A 9,556-nucleotide genomic window follows, 5' to 3' on the forward strand; every position below is an offset into this window, starting at 1 on the left:
CGGGTCTCGCATGGTTTGGACGTCCACGCCCCTCTTCTTCCCGCTCGGCGTCCTGAAGATGGCGTCCGATGGCGGGAAAACGGCTGAAGATGGCGGGAACCGATGGAAGATGGCGGGAACCGATGGAAGATGGCGGGAAACGGCTCCGGATGGCGGGAAACCTCTTTTCAGGTGCGTGTACAGTCTTTTTCAGTCACGCAATACCCGTTTGTGGCGGGTTGGTTACTATCCTGCCGACTACGCACAAAACTGACTCGCCCCCTGGGCCGTGGGGCACTCGGAACCGGACTTCAGGGCAATGCTGGAAGTAGTAGTGGCGACCCGGTTCAGTGGCTCAGGGTGGTCAGACCAGTGGTAGTCTGCTATGTGCTGTAGGTAATGTCCGACTACGCCACCCGTGGATTGCGGTCAGGGCTAACCGCCGCCGCAGTGCAGACCGCTGGGGCTGATATAAATGTGCAGCACTGAATAGTTCAACTCCCCACGGGAGGAGTATGGCCCCAGGGCAGAATATATAATGGATGATGGGGGGGATGATTCCGACCGCGATAGCCAGGAAACGGAGGCCTCTTAAACAGTTCAGGGTCTTTATTAGAACAGGTAATATGACCCAGAAACAGGCCCGGCTAGGAGGGGGGCCTGGTGTCTGAGAACAAGTGGGAGGCTGGCCCTGGTCAGGGTGAGGGTGTAGGCCTACCGTGCTCTCTGTGCTCCTTCTGGCTATTTCCCTCCTTGTAGTGTAACAGCCCACGTTCCCGAGCTCACCGTGTCCTCTCGCCCGTATGGCTTGCAACTTGGGTCCCTTTCTACTCCCGGCCTGGTACGGCTTTGCTGGTCCCTTCTGCTGTGGCGGAGCCTCCGGGCTTCTTAGGCCAAGGAACATACAGTCCCCTGCGGACTGGTTATCTGCTGTAGGACGTGGAATCCTCACAGCCTCAGACACCAAAGTCTGGTAGAATAGTCTCTTCGTCTGCCAGGACAAGCGCACTTCGCCTCTTGTCCCTGGCTCGTGGCTCTCCTACTGCCACACGTCCTCTTAGGCTGCAACACAACTGTCTCTCTCTGCTCTGGAACACCTCTCAATCCAGAGACAGGTCGTCCAGTTCTCCCTAACCCTGCCCCCAGCTCCAGCTTTTATAGGGGCAGCCTGCTCCCCCTACTGGTCTGGGACAGGAGGTGCTGCATGCTAATGGTCCCTGACTAGAGGACCTCCCCCTTGCTCTCAGACACAGCTTTATTATATTTGTGGCATCCAGGCCAGGGTGACACATATACACAAAATCCAGCCCGCATGTCTTCCTCTGCTTACTGTCACCAAATGGAAATATTGATTCCTGAGTCTGAACACATTCCAGGAGAAATTTGTGCATCTTAAACTGACGAGCAAGCAAATCTCTAATAAAATGCAACAATATAATCGACGTAACCAGTGCTCCATGCTGGAAAAAGTCTACATCCGTTAGAGCAGTGGACTCCACTCTACGTCCATTGGTCCAATAGTCTTTAGTCCATGGCCAGCTCCTCACATCTTATATCACAACCAAAACAGACAATGATTCAATAATTTGCATCATATTTGAATTCATACCAAGAAGTACAACAATGACTACACTGATATGACTTCTTTATCCAATTTCTGGTCTCAATGGCCACATGATGACTATGCTACAATCGAGAATGCAGAATGTATGGGCTCCTGGTGGTATATATTACTGAAGATATCAGAATGTATGGGCTCCTGGTGGTATATATTAGTGACAACAACAGAAAGTATGGGATCCTGTTGGATATATATTAGTGTAGACATCAGAATGTATGGGGTCCTGGTGGTATATATTAGTGAAGACATCATAATGTATGGGGTCCTATTGGTATATATTAGTGAGGACATCAGAATGTAAGGGCTCCTGGTGATATATATTAGTGAAGACATCAGAATGTATGAGGTCCTGGTGGTATATATTAATAAAGACATCAGAATGTACAGGGTCCTGGTGGTATATATTAGTGAAGACCTCAGAATGTATGGGGTCCTGGTGGCAATATATTAGTGAAGATATCAGAATATATGGGCTCCTGGTGGTATATATTAATGAAGACATCAGAATGTACGGGGTCCTGGCGATATATATTAGTGAGGACATCAGAATGTATGGGCTCCTGATGGCAGGGCCGGCATCAGCACCCGGCGTACCCGGGCAAGTGCTGGGGCCCTGGGCCATCAGGGGGGCCCACTCGCCGTTGGAGCCCGGGCCGCTTCCCCCGCATCTGTGCAGGGCTGCCGGTCCTGTCCGAGCCCTGCTCTGCTTCATGCAGCAGTCAGTGTGCTGTCAGTGTGCTGCTGCTCCACCAATCAGGCCCAGTGCTGTCACTTTCCAGACATGGCCGCACGTGTGGCGCCCCTGAGGGTTCGACCGCCACAGGGATGCTGCACCTCTTTAATGGGGTGTAGTGTTCCTCCTTTGAGGTAAGAACAGTGCGATGGTCAGGACTCTACCTCCACATCCAACACCACACTTCTCCCACCAGAGGGGGCTAGTAGGCACCAGGTGCCGCCTCTGCTGGGAATCGGGAGACTGGGGAACCAAGAGATACGGGAACCAACTAGTGGGTGAGGGTGGAGGATTCACATTTTAGTGACACTTTAAATGTGATATTTAATACACAGCCATCTTGGTTCTGGGTTCTTGGATCGTGACCTCCCTCCCTGAGCGTGGATCCTGTGTGGACCTGCAGAGGATGGAGGCACGGCCCTCGTACCCTGGCCTTGGGTCGAGGGGCAGGTTGCAGATAATTTATGTCTCAGCCCGGTCAAGGACCATGACCAAGAAGGCCCAGAGCTTAGGAGTGTAGCTCCACCGCAAATGGATCCCAGGGGGATGCAGACGGAGGGGTATACGCCACCTGTCCTCGCAACCTGATCTATTCAGAAGGATTCCAGCTGCAAGAGGGGTACCGGCCCCTGACACCTGACCTTGCCACTCTACGTCCTGGTCAGGGAAGTCCGGTAGGCCCTGAGGATCCCACCGGGTAACGGAAGGAGCGGAGCTTCCACCCGTACCCTTTTTCTGAGTGAAGTTCAGAGGGAGACCCGGCCTATCTACACACACACAGACAGGAAAGGACCCGGTCTGAAGTCCAGGAACACTCTGGTGCGGGGTCCTGATTGAACACTGGACTTACTCGGAGGTTGTCGGACCCCCCCACCTCTGGTGACCGCAAAACTCTGCGATGAGCAGGGAGAAGCCTTTCAACTGCAATCTCCACCGTGAGTAAAAACCCTGGAAGTTAACCCCTATGGCCTCCAGACTCTTTATTCTGCATTACACCGCACTACGCAGCACCAGACCTCCTAGACTACAACCCCCTCCATCCTGGCTCTCTCTGCCCTGAGGCCCTGCTCCGCCTGTGGGGAGTAGTAACAATGACGGCTGCCATAACATCCTGCCTCAGCGGCCTGCAGCAGCGCTGGTGGCCTTCACCAGGTGCCACAGGTGGCGTAGTCGAGATCAGCCACTCAACCCGGATAAGCCCATACCACCCCTTTTTAGTGTGACGGCCCTGGGCACGGAGCGGGTCCGGGCCACAGCTGCACCCCATCTACAACACAGGACCCAGCTCCGAGTCCCCCATCTCCCAGGGTAGGGCTTCCAGCGTCACACACACGCAGTGCGCTGTGTGGCTGTGTCTGGTAGTAATGATGCGGCAGGGGAGACACACAAGCAAAATTAAAGGCGTAGTGTCACCCCTGCCGCATCATTACTACCAGACACAGGCGCACAACGCGCGGCCATGTCTGGAAAGTGACAGCACTGGGCCTAATTGGTGGAGCAGCAGCACACTAACTGCTGCATGAAGCAGAGCAGGACCCTGTACACATCGCGGGTAAGCGGCCCGGGCCCCGACGGTGAATGGGTCCCCCTGATGGTCCAGGGCATGTGACACGCCGGAGGTCCTGCACTGCCACATGACTGAGGAGCTGGACGGGACACATGCCAGGGGGCAGGTGAGCAAGGCTTCCCCAATCCTCATATAAAAAATATTTCTAATGTGTGTGTGCATGTATGATGTGAATGTCTGTGTATGTCAGTGTGTATGACTGTATATATATATTTATGTCTGTTTTATATGCTTTTAAGAATCTGTTAAAATATGTATGTGTATGTATCTGTGCGTGTCTGCGTATTGTATGTGTGTATATCTGTGTACCATGTGCATGTCTGCAAACCGTGTGTGTGTGCATGTCTGCCTACTGTGCATGTGTGCATGTCTGCATATGTGAAGGATGAGGGGACAGGCTGGGCCCCGTGTACTATAACTATATTTCTCCGCCGTATCTGTGCATCATGAATGGTGGTATGTGCTAAAGGAGCTCACTGAGCCTCATTCTCCGGGGCCCACGAAAACCTGGAGCCGGCCATGCCTGGTGGGTATATGTTAGTGACAACATCAGAATGTATGGAGTCCTGGTGGGTATATAATAATGAAGACATCAGAATGTATGGGGTCCTGGTGGTATATATTAGTGAGGACATTACAATGTATAGGGTCCTGGTGGTATATATTAGTGAGGACATCAGAATGTATGGGATCCTGTTGGATATATATTAGTGAAGACATCAGAATGTACGAGGTCCTGGTGATATATATTAATGAAGATATCAGAATGTATGGGCTCCTGGTAGGTATATATTAGAAAAGACATTAGAATGCATGGGCTCCTCGTAAGTATTTATGAGTTTGTATGAAGGTTTACTGTGTATACACATGTCTATATGTATGTATGTGCATTTATGTGTCTGTATGTATGTGCTCTGTGTATACATATAGGTGTGTGTGTGCTCAGTGTATACATGCGTACATGAGTGTGTGCACTATGAGTGTGATACATATAGCCATGGTCGAAAGTGTTGGCACCCTTGAAATTTTTTCAGAAAATGAAGTATTTCTGCCAGAAAATTATTGCAATTACACATGTTTTGTTACACACAAGTTTATTTCCTTTGTGTGTATTATTACAACACAAAAAAAACAGAGAAAAAATGGCAAATTGGACATCATTTTACACAAAATCCCAAAAATTGACCGGACAAAATTCTTGGCACCTTCAACTTAATATTTAGTTGCACACCCTTTGAAATAAATAACTGCAATCAATCGCTTCCATCAACATCAACCATCAACAAGCTTCTTACAACTCTCAACCGGAATTTTGAACCACTCTTCTTTTGCAAACTGCTCCAGGTCTCTCATATTTGAAGGCGCCTTCTCCCAACAGCAATTTTCAGATATCTCAAAAGGTATTCAATGAGATTTAGATCCGGACTCATTACTGCCACTTCAGAACTCTTCAGCGCTTTGTTTCCATCCATTTCTGGGTGCTTCTTGAAGTATGTTTGGAGTCATTTTCCAGCTGAAATACCCATAACCTAGGAAGCAAACCCAGCTTTCTGACACTGCGCACTACATTGCAACCCAAAATCCATAGGTAATGTTCAGATTTCATGATGCCTTGTTCACAGTCAAGGCACCTAGTGCCAAAGCCAACAAAACAAACCCAAAACATCTTGGCACCTCCTTTTTTATTTGCTAAGCAGTAGAATGATGTGCTTTACCAAAAAGCACAGATTTCATAATACTTTGCACAAAGTCAAGGCACCCAGTGCCAGAGGCAGCAAAACAACCCCAAAACATATTTGAACCTCCACCATATTTGACTGTTGGTACTGTGGTACAGCAGAATGATGTGCTTTATCAAACAGCTCATCTATCGAGAAGACACTTTTTAAGAAGGATTTTGGCTTACTAACATACAATTTGGCAAACTGCAGTCTATCTTTTTTATGTCTCCGTGTCAGCAGTGGGGTCCTCCTGGGTCTCCTACCATAGTGTTTCATTTTATTCAAATGTCGACAGATAGCTTGCGCTGACACTGATGCACTCTGAGCCTGCAGGACAGGTTGAATTTCTTTGGAAATTGATTGGGGCAGCTTATTCACCATCCAGGCCATCCTGCGTTGCAACCTTTCACCAATTTTTCTCTGCCGTCCATGTCCAGGGAGATTAGCTACAGTGCCATGGGTTGTAAACTTTTTCATTATGTTTCGCACTGTGGACAAAGGAACATCAAGATCTCTGGAGATGGACTTGTAAGCTTGAGATTGTTGATATTTTTCAACAATTTTGGTTCTCAAGTCTCCAGACAGTTCTCTTCTCCTCTCTCTGCTCTCCATGCTTAGTGTTGCACACAGACATAAAATGCAAAGATTGAGTCAATTTATCCCCTTTTTATCTGGTTTCAGGTGTGATTTTCATTTTGCCCTCAGCTGTTACTTGCCACAGGTGAGTTGTTTACTCACAATTTTGGAAAGGTGCCAGCAAATTCTGTTCAGCCCATTTATGGGTTTTGTGTGACATTATGTCCAATTTGCCTTTATTTCTCTGTTTTTTTTGTGTTGTTCCAATACTCACAAAGGAAATAAACGTGTATAATAAAACATGTGGAGTTGCAATAATTTCCTGGGAGAAATACTTCATTTTCTGGAACAATTTCAAGGCTGCTAACACTCTTGGCCATGACTGTATGTATGTGTGTAACATACAGTGTATAAGAAGATGGAAGTATTGCCAACATTTCCCCTTGAAGACACGTGTATTGTTGCATTGTATTTTATGTGTGACCTGTTGGGACTTGTCTACCATTAGTCTGCTGGAAGTCAAGGAGTGAGCAGTACCGTGTAGTGACTGAACGAAAGTCCATTATGGTAGAAGTAGGCCTCACGTGCAGCGTACAGTCGGGTGGTGAAAGAGGATGTGGCCGGCTGTGGCAGTTGATGGAATTGGTGGAGCAGAGATGGGAGGATAACACAATGGAGGGGGTGGTCGCCCACTTAAAGGGAAGAATGGTAGGATCGCACGGGGAACATAATCGCGGGCCGTGTCAGCCTCTTTCACAGACTGCGATGGAGGAAGAAGAACCCGAGGCCTGCAGCCTGAGGGTGCGCTAAGGCCGGGTGGTCTAAACAGAGAAGACCACTGGGTCCCCTGAGGAAAAATCAGATGCGGGACTGGCGTTGGAGGTCTCGCATCTGATTTTTGGACAGTATATACTTCTCCCTACGTTATTGTCCAGTAAAAGACAGTTTATGTTTGAGTGGTGCTCTCATTAAAAGACTCTACAACATCTGGTCCTGGCCAACATGTTTGCAATCTCCCAACGAACGATCAAAATGCCGCTCATTCATTGGGTGATTGGATTGTTTATGCTGGAATAGAAAACATTGTTCTCAGCAGCACATCGCCCAGTGAAAACTGTAGATGTGCTGCTGATAACACGATACTGTATAGGGACAGATTGATCTATCAGGGACCATTCTGTTCCCATCATTCTTCATAAACCTGTGTAAAGTGGCCGGGAAAGAAGCGCTGACTGACTTCAATATTGTCATTCACGCTCATTTAACGGCCTAAACTCAGCCCATGTAATTGCAACCTTAATAATTGAGTGTGATGGTGCAATCTGTTAGCATTTAGGGCCCCGGTTAGGTTTGTCTAAAACTGGTCCTGGGTTTAGGTTAATAATAAATAACATTGGTAACCAAGGACACAGTAGCACCGGGACACAGGAGAATTCTCCGGTGGGCCCGCGTCCTTGGCGGGCCCCTGAGCAGCACTCATGGGGCCCGCTGGTTAACATGGCCGCTGGTGCTCCTGCACCGGGGCCCGAAGGTGGAGGGGGGGCCCTTGCAGTGCGGTTGATGAGGGCAATCTGGCCTGCTTCGTGGACCCCCAGGCCTCATAGTGTGCGGCAGGCAGGGAGCGATGTGATCCCTCCCGCTCCGTTGTTGACGGGAGGAAAATAACAGCGGAGCGGAGGGATCCGTCCTGTGCTTCCTGCCTGCCACTTTCTCCCTGACACAGACTCGCGCTGCTTGATGACGTCACCATGCAGCGCGAGCCTGTGTCAGGGAGAAAGATGGCGGGCAGGAAGACGAGGATGATGCTGCGGGGGAACGAGCAGAGAGGGTAAGTGGTTTTTTTTTTTTTACTATACAGTGATGATGGAGGAGGTGGAGAGGAGATGAGGGAGAGCAACAATTATGGAGGAGATGGAGGGAGATGAGGTAGAGCAATGGTGATGGAGGAGGTGTGGGGGAGATATGGGAATGGTGATGGAGGAGGTGGGGGGAGATATGTATGGCATTGTGATGGAGGAGGTGGGGGAGATATGGCAATTATGATGGAGGAAGTGGGGGAGATATGGCAATGATGGATAAGGTGGAGGAGATATGGCAATGATGATGGAGGAGGTGGGGGAGATATGGCAATGATGGATAAGGTGGGGGAGATATGGCAATGATGATGGAGGAGGTGGGGGAGATATGGCAATGATGATGGAGGAGGTGGGGGAGATATAGCATGGCAATTATAATGGAGGAGGTGGGGGAGATATGGCAATGATGATAGAGGAGGTGGGGGGGATATGGTAATGATGGAGGATGTGTGGGGGAGATATGGCAATGATGGAGGAGGTGTGGGGGAGAAATGGCAATGATGGAGGAGGTGTGGGGGAGATATGGCAATGATGATGGAGGAGGTGGGGGAGATATGGCAATGATGATGGAGGAGATGGGGGAGATATGGCAATGATGATGGAGGAGGTGGGGGAGATATGGCAACGATGAATGAGGTGGGGGAAGATATGGCAATGATGATTGATAGGTGCGGGGAGATATGGCAATGATGATGCAGGAGGTGGGGGAGATATGGCTATGATGATGGAGGAGGTGGGGGAGATATGGCAATGATGGTGGAGGAGGTGGGGGAGATATGGTAATGATGGAGGAGGTGTGGGGGAGATATGGCAATGATGATGGAGGAAGTGTGGGGGAGATATGGCCATGATGGAGGAGGTGTGGAGGAGATATGGCAATGATGATGGAGGAGGTGGGGGAGATATGGCAATGATGGAGGAGGTGGGGGAGATATGGCAATGATGATGAAGGAGGTGGGGGAGATATGGCAATGATGATGGAGGAGGTGGGGGAGATGTGGCAATGATGATGGAGGAGGTGGGGGAGATATGGTAATGATGGAGGAGGTGTGGGGGAGAAATGGCAATGATGGAGGAGGTGTGGGGGAGATATAGCAATGATGATGGAGGAGGTGGGGGAGATATGCCAATGATGATGGAGGAGATGGGGAGATATGGCAATGATGATGGAGGAGGTGGGGGAGATATGGCAACGATGAATGAGGTGGGGGAAGATATGGCAATGATGATTGATAGGTGCGGAGAGATATGGCAATGATGATGGAGGAGGTGGGGAAGATATGGCAATGATGATGGAGGAGGTGGGGGAGATATAGCATGGCAATTATAATGGAGGAGGTGGGGGAGCTATGGCAATGATGGAGGAGGTGTGGGGGAGATATGGCAATGTTGATGGAGGAGGTGGGGAGATATGGCAATGATGGAGGAGGTGTGGGGGAGAAATGGCAATGATGGAGGAGGTGTGGGGGAGATATGGCAATGATGATGGAGGAGGTGGGGGAG

This window comes from Phyllobates terribilis, unplaced genomic scaffold (assembly GCF_046119375.1).
Source record: "Phyllobates terribilis strain yellow unplaced genomic scaffold, ASM4611937v1 Scaffold_5__5_contigs__length_657084704, whole genome shotgun sequence".
In the NCBI taxonomy this organism is placed as follows: Eukaryota; Metazoa; Chordata; class Amphibia; order Anura; family Dendrobatidae; genus Phyllobates; species Phyllobates terribilis.